This window comes from Sciurus carolinensis, chromosome 1, assembly GCF_902686445.1.
Source record: "Sciurus carolinensis chromosome 1, mSciCar1.2, whole genome shotgun sequence".
NCBI lineage: Eukaryota > Metazoa > Chordata > Mammalia > Rodentia > Sciuridae > Sciurus > Sciurus carolinensis.
The window spans coordinates 66533265-66550371 of record NC_062213.1 but is presented as its reverse complement, the minus strand read 5'-3'; positions in this window follow the sequence as shown (position 1 = coordinate 66550371).

Sequence of the window (17107 nt, the reverse complement as noted above, 5' to 3'; positions counted from 1 at the left end):
TGATTCTTAGTCTTCTTGTCTAAGAAATTAGCAACAGGAATTGGCACATAGGATTAATAAAAGAATCAAATAAAAGTTCATATGAATGTATTATGTTGATATTTATTGTTTCAGTAATTAATGAAGCATGGGTTTTTATGATCATGCTCTGCAAAAAGTATCTAGTTCTTAGGTCTTCTGGGATATGCAAACAAAAGTTGATTTTCAAGATATTACATTTCCAAGAAATCATTTATCTTCACTCAGAAAAATAGATCAATGATTCAGAAATATTCAGGAAGCAAATGTCAGCTTTATTAAAAACATTTGGTAATGCTATGATTTGATGACATATGTAGTCTCACTGTAATTCTCTACTCATTTTCACATCCAGTAAGACATCTACAAAACTGGAAGGAATAATTTTTGTTGGGTATTTTAAAAGCAATTTTCTCTATTAAAAATATGAATCTGATTTAATTGGTTCACAAATGACTTTCTTTTAAAGAAAACTGTAGTTTTTAGTAGGCATATAATTAAAATACTGAGTTAATGTTTGAAATCTTTGAAAATACATTTACCAACTTAAAATGAAGAGGTATCAAAACTAAGAAACTTTCCTTAGTCTATCTTGGCTGGAAAGTGGATTTGATCCTTGTATATATGCACAAGTTAATTTGAATTTATTTTAAATGCAATTAGTAAACTTACATATTATGTTTTTTATCTGAATTATGGTTTAGATGTAGAATGTTCCCTGAAAAGCTCATGTTTTGAAGCATGATCCCCAATGCAGCAAGGTTCAGAGATGCAACTCATAAGCAATGATAAGAACTGTAACCTCATCAGTGGATTAATCCCTTTCATGGATTAATAATTTGAATGAACAACTGAGTGCTAATTGTAGGTAGGTGGATATAACTGGAGAAAGTAGGTCATGGGGGTGGCACTTTGGGGACTCTATCTTGTCCTTGGCTCCCCACTCTCTCTCTGCTCCCCTGCAGCCATGAACAGAGGAGATTTCCTCCACCACACCCTTCCTCCTTGAACTTCTAACTTGCCTAAGGCCCAGAGCAATGGAATTGGCTGAGCATGAACCGAATCCTTTGTAACTGTGAACCTAACATAAACTTTTCTTAATGCTTTCATATCTATTTTTAAATTTTTAAAAATTTGTTCTAATTAGTTATACACGACAGTAGAATGCACTTTGACACATCATATATAAATGGAGTATAACTTCTCATTCTTCTGGTTGTTCATGATGTAGAGTTACACAGGTCATGTAATCATACATGCACATAGGGCAATAATGTCCAATTCATCCTAAAATTCCTACCTTTGTAACCCCTCCCCTTTACTCCCCTCTGACTATCCAAAGTACCTCTATTCTCCCTCCCATCACACTGTGAATTAGCACCTGCATTTCAGAAAAAAATATTTGGATTTTTGGGATTGGCTTACTTTACTTAGCATAGTATTCTACAGTTTCATCCATTTACTGGAAAATGTCATAATTCCATTCTTCTTTAAAGCTGAGTAATATTCCATTGTGTATGTATACCACATTTTCTTTATCCATTCATCTGTTGAAGGGCACCTAGATTTATTAGTGTAGCTATTGTGAAATGAGCTGCTATAAATATTGATGTGGCTGAATCACTGTAATATACTTATTTTAAGCCCTTTGGGTATAAACTTAGGAGTAGGATGACTAGGTCAAATAGTGGTTCCATTTCAAATTCTCTAAGGAACCTCCATATTGCTTTTTATAGTGGTTGCACCAATTTGCAGTTCTACCAACAATGTATGAGTATACCATTTTCCCCACATTCTTGCCAACATTTATTGTTGCTTGTATTCTTGATAATTGCCATTCTGACTGGAGTGAGATGGAATCTTAGAATAGTTTTGATTTGCATTTCTGTAATTGCTAGAGATGTTGAACATTTTTTCATATATTTTTTGATCAATTGTATGTCTTCTGTGAAGTGTCTCTTCAGTTCCTTAGTTCATGTATTGAGTATTGATTGGGTTGTGACTTTTTTTTTTTTGGTGTTAAGTTTTTTGAGTACTTTATATATCCTGGAGATTAATGTTTTATCTGAGGCGCATATGATAAAGATTTTCTCCCATTCTGTAGGCTCTCTCTTCACATTATTGATGTTTCCTTTTCTGAGAAGAAGACTTTTAGTTTGATACAATCTCATTTATTGATTCTTGATTTTACTTCTTGCACTTTGGGAGTCTTGTTAAGGAAGTCAGTTCCTGAGCCAACATAGTGGAGATTTGGACCTGTTTTATATTTTATTAGACACAAGGTCTCTATTCTAGTGTCTACGTCCTTGATCCATTTTGAGTTTAATTTTGTGCAGGGTGAGAAATAGAGGTTTAATTTCATTTTGCTACATATGAATTTCCAGTATAACTTAAGGTCTGGTATTGTGATGCTTTGTGCTTCACTTTTCTTGCTAAGGATTACTTTGGCTATTCTGGGTCTATTATTTTTCCAAATAAATTTTATGATTGCTTTTTCTATTTCTATGAAGAATTTCATTGGGATTTTAATAGGAATTGCATTAAATCTGTATGATGCTTTTGATAGTATGGCCATTTTGACATGTTAATTCTGCCTATCCAAGAGCATGGGAGATATTTCCATCTTCTAAGGGCTTCTTCAATTTCTTTCTTTAGTTTTCATTGTAGAGATCTTTCATCTCTTTTGTTAGATTGATTCCAAAATATTTTATTTTGTTTTAGACTATTGTGAATGGGGCAGTTTTCCTAATTTCTCTTTCAGTGGATTCATTACTGATATGTAGGAACACATTTGATTTATGGGTGTTAATTTTATATCCTGCTACTGTACTGAATTCATTTATTAGTTCTAGAAGTTTGCTGGTGGATTCTAAATATAGAATCACGTCATCAAAAATAGTGATAGTTTGAGTTCTTCTTTTCTTATTTGTTTCCCTTTAATTTTTTTGGTCTGTCTAATTGCTCTGACTAGTGTTTCAAGGACAATGTTGAATCAAAGTGGTGAAAGAAGGCATCTCTGTCTTGTTCCAGTTTTTAGAGGGAATGCTTTCAGTTTTTCTTCATTTAGAATAATGTTGACAGTGAACTATGGCCTTTACAATGTTGAGGTATGTTCCTACTAGCCTTATATTTTCTAGTGTTTTGAGCATGAAGGGGTGCTATATTTTATCAAATACTTTTTCTGCATCTATTGAAATGATCATGTGTCTTTTCTTTAAGTCTATTGATGTGATGAATTTGGTTATTGATTTCTGTATGTTGAACCAAACTTGTATCCCTGGGGTAAATCCCACCTGATCATGGTGCATTATTTTAAAATATGTTTTTGTATGCAATTTGCCAGAATTTTATTGACATTTTTGCAGTCATATTCATCAGGTCTGAAGTCTTTCCTTGATGTGTCTTGGTATGGTTTTAGTATCATGCTGATACTAGCTTCATAAAATGAGTTTGGAAGGATTCCCTCCTTTTCTATTTCATGCAGTAATTTGAGGAACATCGGTGTTAATTCTTCTTTGATGGTCTTATAGAACTTGACTGAGAATCCATCTGGTTTTGGGCTTTTCTTAGTTGGTAGACTTTTGATGGTGTCTTCTATTTCATTACTTGAGATTTATCTGTTTAAATTGTGTATGTCCTCCTGATTCAGTTTGGGTAGGTTATGTCTCTAGAAATTTGTTGATGTCTTCAAGATTTTATATTTTATTGGAGTATAAATTTTCAAAATAGTTTCTGATTATCTTCTACATTTCAGTAGTGTCTATCATGATGTTTCCTTTTTCATCATGAATTTTAGTAATTTGAGTTTTCTCTCTTTCTCTTCTTTAGTGTGGCTAAGTATTTATCAATTTTATTTATTTATTTCAAATAACCAATTTTTTGTTTTGTTAAGTTTTTGAATTCCTTTGTTTTGATTTAATTGATTTCAGCTCAATTTTAATCATTTCCTGTCTTCTACTGCTTTTGGTGTTGATTTGTTCTTTTTCTAGAGCTTTGAGATATAATGTTAGGTCATTTAATCATTGCTATTCTTTTAATGAATGAACTCAGTGTAATGAACTTTGCTCTCAGCACTGCCTTCATAGTATCCTGGAGTGTTTAATATGTTATATCACTATTCTCATTTACCTCTAAGTATTTTTTTTTAACTTCATCCCTGATTTCTTCTGCTATCCAGTTGTCATTCAATAGCGTATTATTTAATCTCTAGGTGTTAGAGTAGCCTCTACTTTTTATTTCATTGTTGATTTCTAATTTCATCCCATTATGATTTGGTAGAATGCAGGGTATTATCTCTATTGTTTTTTAATTTCCTAAGAATTGCTTTGTGGCATAACATATGGTCTATTTTATAGAAGAGTCCATGAGCTGCTGAGAAGAAAGTGTATTTGCTTGTTGATGGACGAAACATTCTATATATGTCTGTTAAGTCTAAATTATCAATTGTATTATTGATTTCTATAGTTTCTTTGTTTATTTTTTCTTTGGAAGATCTATCAAGTGGTGAGAGAGGTGTGTTAAAGTCACCAGTATTATTGTGTTGTGGTCTATTTGATTCTTGAACTGAGAAGGGTTTGTTTGACTTATGTAGATGCTCCATTGTTTGGGGTATAAATATTTATGATTGTTATGTCTTGTTGATGTATAATTCCCTTATGCAGTATGAAATGTCCTTCTTGGTACCTTCTGATTAACTTTGGCTTACGTTCACTTTATCTGATATGAGGATAGAAACCCCTGTTTGTTTACATGATCCATATGAGTTATGTTTTTTCCCATCCTTTCACCTTTAGTCTGTGAATGTCTTTGCCTATGAAGTTAGTGTGTTTGAGACAGCATAGTGTTGAGTCCTGTTTCCTAATACATTCTGCCAGTCTTTGTCTTTTGATTGATGAGTTTAGGTCATTTATGTTCAAGGTTATTATTGAGATATGATTTGTATTCCCGGTCATTTTGGTTTATTTCTAGTTTTTAACTTGAGTTAGTTTCTCCTTTGATTGACTCTTCCTTTAGTGTTGTTCCTCCCTTTGCTCGTTTTCTTTTCTTTTTTCATTTTATTTTCATGGAATATTTTGTTGGCATATTCTGTAGTGCAGGCTTTCTAGTTGTGAATTCTTTTAATTTTTGTTTATCATGGAAGTTTTTTATTTCATCTTCAAATTTCAAGCTTAATTTTGGTGGATATAGGATTCTTGGTTGGCATTCATTTTCCTTCAGAGCTTGGCATATGCTATCCCAGGACCTCCTAGCTTTGAGGGTCTGGTTGAGCAATCAATTGAGATCCGATTTGGTTTACCCCTATATGTAATCTGATATTTTTCTCTTGCAGTCTTTAAAATTCTATCCTTATTCTGTATGATAGACATTTTCATTATTATGTGCTTCTTATAATATGATGTGGGTCTGTTGTAATTTTGTTCATTTGGGGTCCTGTAATCCTCTTGTATTTGATTTTCCACTTCATCCTTAATTTTGTGAAATTTTCTGATATTACTTCATTGAAAAGATTGTGTGTTCCTTTGGTTTAAATCTCCACATGATAAATTTTAAATGTGGCCTTTTAATGTTATCCCTTAATTCTTGGAATTTCTGTTCATGGTTTCTTAACATCTGTGGTAAACTGCATTTTCAAGATTATATATTTTGTTTTCATTGCTTGAGTTTCTGTCTTCCAAGTGGTCTAATCTATTGCAGATGCTTTCTATTAAATTTTTAATTTGGCTTATTGTTTCCTTCATTTCAAGGATTTCTGCTTTTTTTTTTTTTTTTTAAGAATCTCTGCCTCTTTATTGAAATGATCTTTCACTTCCTGTATTTTCTATTTCATTCCTTATACTGTCCTTTACTTTGCAGATCAGTTTAACCACGTACATTCAAAATTCCTTCTTTGACATTTCTTTCACTGTGGTGTCAATGGATTCTATTATTGGACAGTCTTGCTTTGCTTGAGTTGACTTGTTCCCTTGTTTCAGGGTCCACGTTGGAAGACTTTACCCCAAGAATCTCCCTTGGGTTCCACTTGTGTGGTGGGGGAGCCGATTCTTAGTCCCCTATATCATTTGTGGACTCCATGTATCCTATTCTTGGATTCAGTCTCCAAATAATCTCTCCTGTCCCCACCCTTCTGAATTCTTCGCCAGATGTGTCTCCCAGCAGGTCCTGCAAGTAGTCAGATTGGAGGGGGAGGGGTAGAGTCAGGTGGGTTTCCATGACCAGTTGTCTCCTGTGTAAACCTCTCTCCATGTTCGATTTTGTTCTGGTCACTTAAGCACACTGTATGTATGTTTACTCAGCCTGTATTTTGGGCCAGATTTGGGTTTGCCAGGAATCAGCTTCCTCAGCTATTGGCCCCCGCACTGCAGCTGCCAAATGGTTCCTTCCTATGGCGGTTTCTTTCCCCACACACAGATATCATGCAGTGCATCTTTCAGGTTTGTTGGGCAATGTCCTTGGTCCCTCAACACTCCATACCCAGACACACCTCAGCTTTCCCAAAAATGTGGTTTCCTTTAATTCCTTTATCTCTCCACTATGGTCACAGAAGGACCGGCTTGTGTTTCTGGCTCTGCTATGGCTGTGGCTGTGCCACTAGATATCTTTCCACTATTATATCTGACCTCCTGTGTCCCCAGTATGCTTTGATAACCAGTTTTAAGTTCCACTAAAGTACCCCCCCAACTTTTTTTTGTTCACCCACCTTGCAGAGAAGCTGCCTGTCTGCTTTCTTGGTTTCATGACACAGAGCAGCCGGGAAGACGACCTCCTCTATTCTGCCATCTTCCCAACATAAACTTTTCCTCCTCTAAGTCTTTCATAATAAAGACTTAGCCCATGTTGAACTTTTTCCATAATTATCTTGAAATTATGTTTCATTTTACTTTATTTGTTTGTTGATTCTTCTCCAGCTTGTTGATTTGTGGTGGTATGCTGTATTTCATATGCCTTATATCTTCAGCAATAGAATCAAGAACCACCAGTGATTGCTGATATTCAGTTAGTATTATGTTCAGTGTTGCTCTGAGATGAGAACCAAATTACAAAGAAGACTTCAGGAAAGGACTTGACAGTGTGTGGTACCACCACTGAAACAAAATGGTGCCCAACAAAAGGTCCTAAGAAAGCTTCCTACCATGACAATCTTGCTCTCCCTTTCTGAGGTTTACCCTACTGTCCTGATCCTTTACCAGCCTTTCTCTGTCTTCATTGTTCTTGATCTGAATGGAATATATGGAATAGGACACTGTGGAGTGACTTTTTTTCTTAATCACTTCATCACTAATATGACCAATTACATGGCTCCAACTTTTACCTGAGAGAAAGCTTCAAAATCAGTTTCCAGGATTGATTCTTCCTTAGTGTTCAGTCCAATTGTTTCTTTTACTTTCCTCATTATCGAGTCAAATTCCACTGGTACATAAATAGATACAGTAGTTCCCTCTTATCTCCAGTTTTGGTTTTAGGGGCTTGAGTTACCTACACTCTTGCACGGTCTATAAATATTACATGTAAATTTCCAGAAATAAATCATACTTTTTGAACTGTGTGCTATTCTGAGTAACATTATGAAATCTCATGCAGTCCTACTCTACCACCCAGGGTGTAAATCATCTTCCTCTAGTGTGTTCACACTGTTTGCACTACCTACCCATTAGTCATGTAACATCCTTTGTGGTTAAGTTTGTCATAGTATTGCAGTGCTTCGTTCATGTAACCCTCACAGTGTCTACAACATCAACCTCTCCCATGGGTATTTATTGTCTCACATCATCACAAAAAGGGTAGTACTTTATAATAAGCCATTGTGTGAGAAAGATCATATTCACATAATTTTTACAGCATATTATTATAAGTCTTCTATTTGATTATTAGTGATCTTCATCTCTTTCTGTGCCTAATTTGTAAACTTTACAATTGGTATGAATGCATAGGGAAAAACAGGAAATGCAGGGTTTGATCCTCTCTGTGATTTTAGGCATCCCCTGGGGGTCTTGGAAGGTATAACCCATAGACAAGGGGAAACTATGCTACACAGTTCTACATCTTCCACAGTAGATAACCATTACTTTCTTCATTGCACAGTTTCTATAGGGAACATCACCTTTCTCCCAAGGCTTAATATTTTATAGCAACATCTAATCTAGATGCTACATAGTTTCTAACTCGGCCATGTGTTTCCTACCTCCTACCTAAGTTCCATCTGTAATGCCTTCCTGTTTTTTGTACAGTGATTAAAGTTTCCATTTTGGAATCATTTTCCTTTTCCCATTTAATAGCCTTTTTATAGCTATCAAAATGATCTCCCTAAAACACAGGGCTATTTGGAAGTCCAAAAGTTAAAAAAAAAAAAAAAAATTATTGACTCTCCATTGCCTTTTGAGATCATCAAAGCTTTGTACGACACTCAAGGCCTTCATTCTGCAACCCTCAACTGTTTTACTTTGGTGTAACACCTGCTTCCCTACCAATACCCTATGCTCAAATCAAAGTCACTGCTGTTTGATGGATATGTTCTGTGCTTTCCCATTCTTGCTCCCTTAGGCATTTTGTGCTTCCTAACCTCTCTATTAATATAATTCTACCCATGTCCAATGACACTCAATCGCTTTGAGTTTCTTCTGAAGCCCTATGGCTTTGTGCTTGAGACTCATGGCACCATGAGTCTTCTCTTAGATATACTGGCACAAGCATCCCATTAACACAACTACATTGCAAGCCTGCAAGAATCAGCAGATCCAGTAGTACCTAACACTATTATATGCTCTGGATGAATTCCACATATGCAGTTTTTGCCATTGCATTTTGGAACTGCTGCTTTGAATAACCAACCATGATATAGAGCCTCCCCATTATTGCTGCTGAATATTTACTTTTGAGATTTTATTTTATTAACAGTGTCTTGATTTTTAATCATAGGGAAAGGATTCTAAATGTTCACTTCAGGATGGAATTGTATCCAGAAGGAAGACCAGGGAGAGAGGATGGAGTTCTAGGCATCCTGGAATCATAAACTGCAGCTTTGTGGGGACTCATGAGCAGCCAAGGTCCAAATCAACCCAAGCCCCTACTCCTGCTGCCCTAAATTCTGACAGCAGGAATAAAGGTCTCAGGAAATACATTACTAAATAAGACCACAGAGTAACTCCTACGGGTGAGCTAGGATAAGAACTCATTGGGGTTCAGAAAATGATACCCCAAAGTATGACAGTTTGGAGTGCTGAGTATTCTGAACTAAAGGATATTGGTAGAACCAAGAAATAACCTCAGAACCAAGGTCTCTCTGCCCTCCTGCCCTCTCGTCTCTAAGCCCTCATTCTTCTCCAAATGAAATCATAGAAATCAGAATTCTTCTCCTCTAAGAGGGTCGTAGAAACTAGAGCTCCTTTTCCCCAAGCAAGCCATAAAGCCTAAAAGATTATTCTAACCTTTCCCTGCCCTTGTGTTTAAAAATGGGTCATAAAGAAAAGATCTGCCTGCCTTGTCTGGTAGTAGACAATAAGACCCTGGTTCTGGAAGGGGTCCTGCTGCGTACCCTGGAGGAGGAACCCTGCACAGTGAGGTCCAGAAGAGCCTGAATAGATCGGCTTTGCTAAATTTCCAGTCCATTACATTAGATGAGTCTGAAGGCTCCTGTGTCACATAAAACTTTGATTAAGTTCTTCTGTTATGTTTTTTCGCTCTCTAACTTTTGTTAGAGAAGTGTTGGCTGTGACTCTTAGGAGAAGGGAGGAAAGGATGACACCTGTCCTGTCCTCTAAATTTAAACCTGAACAGTGAGAAAATTGAGCCTCATCCAAGGCAATCATGAGCATTAGCTTTCCTGTGAATGCGCTTCAATCTCACTTGGATGGAAAGAGTTGAAAGAACAGGTTGGATTATTTGGGGAGCCAGGAGCCATGCAGACATTCCTAACATGATCTTTGACAAAGAAATCATTTGTTTTCGTATTAATTCTCTTCTATGTTCAGATCTTCACTAGGCATTTCAGATAGAGTAATATATTTCATCCTTACATTTTCTGTGAAATCAGCACTTCTTTTCCATTTTAGAGATGATGAGACAATCTCAGGGAGATCAGGCAATTAAAGAGGTATAGTGATGAAGTTCTGGTAGCTTCAGAGAGATCATCCTAAACCACAGGTAGTGAGAAATGAGCATGCTTTGTTCAGCACTGTGAAGTGGAGGAAGTACAAATAGTAATATGTCTATAGACAGCCACATAAGGAAAAGATAGTCTTTAACTACAAATAACCACAAATCAAAAGATAGTCTCTATGTACAAGAGTCGTTACAGGTGTTCCTTCCACTTTGCTATCAAAACAGATTTTCAAATGTGAAAAGAAGCAATATTCTCAAAATGCTTTGAAGGGAAGGAGTGTCTTACTTTTTTTCTTTTAATAGCAGAAAACTTAGGTCAAGATCAACTTTTGGTATTAAGCCCAAGTTTAACTGATGGTGGGACACATTGCACAGGTGCTGAATATCTGACATGAAGATATTTTGCAATATGTTTTCTTTATTACTGCTTCATGTGGAACATATCTGAAGCTGCAGAAGAAAGAGATTTAATTCTCTGTTTTCTCACTTCAGTTGAGCAATCTAGGACTTTCAGGAAATTTAACAATATGCTGGGGTGCTGGGAGCCATCTATGAAGCTTGTGTGTGAATTGAGCAATGTTCGAGTGATAGGCAGGGAAGTTGCCGTCCGGGGAAGTCCCAGGTAGAAATTCACTGACTCAAGACAGCCCACTTCATGCTGGCACCCTGACCTGATCACCCAAATTTAAGCACAACCTCCCAGAAATGCCAAGGCCAATCAGCCGGTTTACTGCAAGACCCCTGCCACCTCGGGGAAACAAGCACCCATACAAAACTCCTCCCACTGAAACCTTATCCCTGCCTTTGATGTGCTCCCCCTTAAATAAAGAACTGGGACCTTTTGAGTGGTTCAGTTCCAGTTCCTATCAGGACTGAAAGACCAATCTGGTGCTCCGTTTTTTAAATCTAAACTTTGGCTTTGTCTTTAATCTTTGACTGATTATTTCAGACTTTTGTTTTCACAGGCGCTTCACACCTTCTGAGTAGGAACCTACTCCATCCGGGTGCTGGCTTTCCATCATACTGGAGGCCGTGCTCATCCCTGTAATCCCAGCTACTTGGGAGGATGAAGCAGGAGGCAAGCACATTTGAGGACAGTCTGGGAAACTTTGTGAGACTCTTTCTCAAAAAAAAAAAAAAAAAAAAAAAAGGGTGGGGATGTAGTTCATTGGTAAAGTGACCCTGGGTTCAATCCCCAGTATGAGAAGGAAAAAAAAAAGTCACTAATGTTTCATTTATTAATCTTGGCGTTGGTTGCACAGATAGGTTCAATTTGTGAAAATTCATTAAGCTATACACTTATGTGCATTTGTATACGTTACACTTCAATTAAACAATTTTAAGCAGTATCTTTCTCACAAAAATGAAAAGAAAGAAAAGAAAATGGTATGATATTATTCTTGTCCTACCAACACAAAAGTCCTATGTCTGTGATCATATAATTTATATATGGTATGTGGGTAAATTCTAGTAACTTATATGTAAAGGCTATGAAAATTTTAATGTCTTTAAATTGAATGGCTTTAAAATGCAATTGGCCCTAAAATACTTTCTGAAATATAATTCAATTATCTTTTATTGTTTATAAAACAAATCATGGGAAACTAAATGTCAACCAGATAATGATTTTGTCTCTATGAAAGTACAAATTCCTTATTATTAAACAACTGCAAAATCCTTTTATGTTTCGAATGATGTGGGTATTATAAAACTAAATTGAATAAACTGCTCATTGTTTTATATTTTCTTGTGAAAATGATTTCATCAAGAACAGTTAACTTCCACGTTGTGAAGATACGATCAGAAATGTTTTGGCATTTAAGTTGTAAAATGTTGAACGGCACAATATTTGGGAGAGTTGCGTCTATATTAGAAGTCTATGTTTCCACTTTCAGATTTTTAGCAAAAACCATTTCATTGTGGCTTAACCTAACCACATCTGTAATTGTATTTATACAGTGGTATTTTGTATTAGGCTTATTAGAGACTTGAATTCTAAAACTTTGTGAGCTCCAACTTAAAACTGGCTGTCAAGTTACATAGAAATCTTCTATTTACCTCTTGCAAACTCTCTCATTCCTCGGAGCTGTTTTTTGTTTTGTTTTCAAAATATTACCATCTTTTCAAGTTCCTCTTTTTACCCATTCTTGTTTCTTTTGTGTTTGCTTTTTGGTATTCTTGCATCTGGTGTTTATTTTAACCCATCTATGTCTTTATATTTAGCATGTACATTTGAGGTGAATAGTTTGATTTTATTTGCTTTTTTTCTTCCAGAGTAGTAATTTTTGTCTTTTGAGGATTTAATCTCTTCACATTTAAATTAATTCCTGCTTATGTTGGTTTAATTCCATTATCTTGCTATTTGTTTTCAGCTAGTCTCATTAATATTCTTTATTTCCCCTCTTCTGACTTTGTTTGGATTAATAAGTAGTTTTTATCATTGCATTTTTCTCCCTTATTAACTTCTTAGTTTTACATTTTTATGTTTTTAATGGTTATCTCAGTACACATTTCAACATGTACCCTTCACATTTTGCAGTGTATTAATTTCTAAAAGGCACGAAAAGCTTACAAGAGCCTTTCTTGTTTGCTTTCTTCCCACAAAATTGGGACAAGCTGGAGAATGAAAATGTACATTGTTAATAAACTGGGCACATGCTGTAACTGCATAAATTTTTGGCAAATTAATTAAACTGCAGCTCCAGTCTTACCTGTAAACCAGGGAGAACATATGAGCAAATGAGATCAAACTCATATGGATGTTCTGAGAATTTAAAAACAAAATGCTGTAGGGCATGAAACCCTGCCTAGCATATGTTAGCTATTTAACAAAGGATAGTGATTATTTTTTCTATAACATTTTTCACAGACAGATGCTTGCCTTAACTCGTGTTTATCCTTTGCATTTTTGAGAACTTCCTAATATTCAAATTAAGAGGTACTATCCCAACAGTTTGTTGGAATGACCTTCTGTCTATACTATACTAATCTTTCTAGACACATATGGAGTGTGTCATACTCCTGCTGCAAGTTGGCTGTCACTCAAGAATAAAGTTCAAACATATTTACATGGTTTCACACTGGACCAATAAGGGTGGGCTGGTTCTGTGATAATTTAACCTCAAGGATAATAATTCCTCCAAGAGGGGCAAACTTTATTTTCAAGGCAGATGAAACAAAGATAGTTCCTGAATTAATTGGTTTATTGCAACATAGTCAAAGCAAAATAAACAAAAAGAATATATGAAATTATAGGCCAAAATAAGTAAAATTAAATTACCAAGTACAGAGTGCTAGTAATGAACCAAACACATGCATTCATGGCAGAAATTGTCCAAATGGTCTGGGAGATCAGTCTCTCCAAGGTCACTCTCAAACAGATCTAGAATGCTGTCAAGTTGTCCTTGGTGAAGCAAAGGACTGCTCCCTCTGGCAGAGCCTGTGATGGCCAAGGTCAATGCAGAATGAATACTCACAAAGCCTGATGTCATGGTGAGGTGTGTCTCAAGCCTGGAGCACATCAAGTCTGGAGGCACTGATATTTATGGTTCCAGACAGGTATTATCCTTCCAGATGTCAGATTTGAAGGGAAACATCCAGGACACCAACTCTCCTATTTGCATACAGGTGCATAGTTGTCAAGGTTGCTATTAGCCAGCCCCTTGGCTCAGTTACAGCTTGTGTTATAAGAGAAGGATCAAAATGGAGTTTGCTGTTAAAGAATAATCATATTAATCAGAACTAAAATGCCAATTTACATAGATTCACAGGAATCATCACATGGCAAAACACACATGACAAAGAACTTTCCAAGTCCTTCCCTGCCAGTCCACCAACATAGCCTACATTCTAACAAACTTAAATACTTCTACAGCCTATTCAATCAAATCAGGCATAGGGGCTTTTATTCAGACTGCCTGGAGATAACTCACTTACTCTTCAGATCCATCTCATCAGCATTACCAAGGTTTCTCTGGTCTTTCACAATTAAGATAATTGTTCCCTCTTTTATGCTCCCATATAACTGGTGTGTAGGCAAGTCTGAAAGCAAAGGAAATGAGTATTTTGAGACTTAAACAAACAAATGAGCTCAACATGCCAAAGACACCCTAGAGATAATGTTTCCTGAACCAGAATCAAGAAGAACTACAGCATCCAAGTAGTTGTAGCTGTTATCCCAAGAGCATTTAAAAAATTTGTAGGGTGTTTTTGTTTTAACAGTGATTGAAGTACAGTCACTTCTGCTATAATGTTGGGTTTAAAACTGTGAATTTGTTCCAAGGCAATTAATAGATTAGGGAATAATGTGAACATTAGCAAATTTTGAGTGTGCTTTTTATAACATTCTATCCATGGGGATCACTAAAGTGAATGCAGAATACTGCACTCAGATGTACCCAAGTGTTTGGAATAAACAAAATGTGCATTGGGCACACTTCAAGCCTCTCCCAGTTACCTAGGTCACAATGTGTGCTACTCTGTGAGGTTGTTTTATGATTCTTTAGCATTAGTGAAATTTTATATATATGTATATAATATATAAAAAATATATTATACATATATACATACATATATATATGTATGTATATGTATATATATATATATATATATATATATATATATATAAACACAAAACCAGTGGAACATCCCAAATCTGTGTAAGCATCCTGGTGCAAAAACACCAAGTGGTGCTTGCAAAATATAAATAAATAAATACATAAAAAGAAGAAAAGAAAAGCACCATGTAGTTACAAGGACCATATGGAAATAATCAAATCGTGTTAAATGCTCCTTTTTGTGCTACTAATGTTAGGTTTAGTGGTTTCAGATATCAGTACAAATTTTAAAGTTTTTAACTGTTGAGTCAAGCTCTAAATGAAGACAGGAAAGGTGGACAGAATGTTCAGCAATGATACAGAGGTTAATTAAAGAAAAAAAACATACATTGGCTGGATCAGATTTTCATTTTTGATCAAATAGGTATTACAATAGTTTGGATCTTATATGTCCCCAACGGGGCATGAATGTAGAAGAAAATCTATTTATTATTATGAAGCCTAAATTCCTACTTAATTTTACATGTAAATTTAAAATGTTCAAAAAGTTTTGAATTTACATATTTGCTGAATTTTTCAACAAATGTCATTACTATGTAAATTGAGGGAAGACTTTTTTTTTCCCCAAAAAAATTGCTCACCACTTAGGAAAGGCAGTTTCCTGCTGGCAATGCCAATTAGGATATCTGAGTCACAAAAAGGCAGGGGAGTGCCGGAAGAACAACCAAAAAACAAATAAAAACCCTTCCAGCAGGAACAGTCTGTTCTTGCATCACATTCACAATTATTCCATCTTTTTATGCAAAGATCTGACTACTTAATATAGCTTGTGTAATCATAAGTGATATTTTACACATTGAAATATATGTCAAATAAATGCCTTTAATAGATTTAGGGCATAATATTGTATTAGTCATGTCTTTTATTTTCTGTATACCAATGCTGTGGGATGTTGCCAATGGAACTAGAGGGATTGCCCTCCCAGGATTACCCACTTGCTTGAGAGAGTGAACAACTCACTTGTGAGCACTCCTTTCAAATGCAAACCAACCAACCCAGAGCCAACACCAAAGCCTGCTATGTCAGACTCTTACACTCCAAGTCACCATCCATTTGCCTTAGTCACCCCAGGACCAGACACAGACAAATAGGAATGGGTCTTCTGCACAGCACCATCCCCAAGCCTGCCTACTCAGCCTTGCACAGAAACCACGATAAAGGCTCTTGGAAGAGTTCCTTTTCCTTCTGCTGATCCACCCTGGAAGCCCTCCCCACTGCATGGCTTATTGTGCTCCTACTCTTAGGAATTGTAACAGATCATCTTACCAGTGGCAGTGGTCTCCTAACTTGTTGACCCTACCACACCTGAACAGTTTCATCAACATACTATATTTTAGAACAAATATTTGTTTTAAAACATAAAGTTTGACTTTTTCCTATGCATTTCATGATCATGAACAGTTATTATAAAATATTGGTTAAAAATGGCAGTCAATCTAACCAGATTGAAGACTACTGGGCTAGAACTTGATAGTACTGGATGGAAAATATTAGCATAGTTTTAGAAAGACTATGTCAGTCAGAGGATGTTGGTTAGCTTTGAGCTGAGACAAAGAGCAAGACACACATTTTATTTGTGTGTCTCGGCAGTGATGAATGAAGAGATGTCTTGATAAGCCTTTGTATAGTTTGACTTTCTCTTCCTATTGTGTTTGGGAAGCACCAGATGGGGCCTGACACAAGCAGAGTCTCAAAACTGTCATGACTCCCTGTACCAGGTCCCACGATCAAATTTACAATGTTACATTAATTTGACCTCAAATACCATGTTTTAACATGGAAAAAATATGATAATCAAGAGTGAGAATATCTTTTTTTCTTGACAATTAAAATTTCCAAATAAAATAAAAATTATATTCTTGAGAGTATAGTTTGTACAAATCATCATCCCAAATCTGTTCATTCTAAAACAGTACCAACATCAAGTTGCTGACCCTAGGCTTTGTTCATCTTCAAGATCAGTTATGACCTTGATCAGTGAGGACTCTGGTTGAACATCCTTGAGAAACTCTTCAGTCTTAAATTTTCCCTCTAAACTTCCACAATACTTCTGGACTATTAAGTCATTTGATTCTGCTATTACAGTATTTTATTAATTTGTTTTTTAATCTTCTTCCTATGTTTCTGTCTCTCCTCAATACCTAGTGTATGTATTAAAAAATATGTGAAGTGTTTAATGAAGAGCATGGTTCCATAAGCCCTTGGAAAATTTTAATTTTCATTACGACTATTTGTTTTTAATATAATTTTCAATCTTATATCCTCCCTCTCGTTAGAAGTGATCAACTGATTTTCATCTCATTCATGCTATTTGCTTCCCTCAACTTTGGTTTCTGTGTGATGCAGAAACTAAGATTGTGACATTTGAATCTCAAATT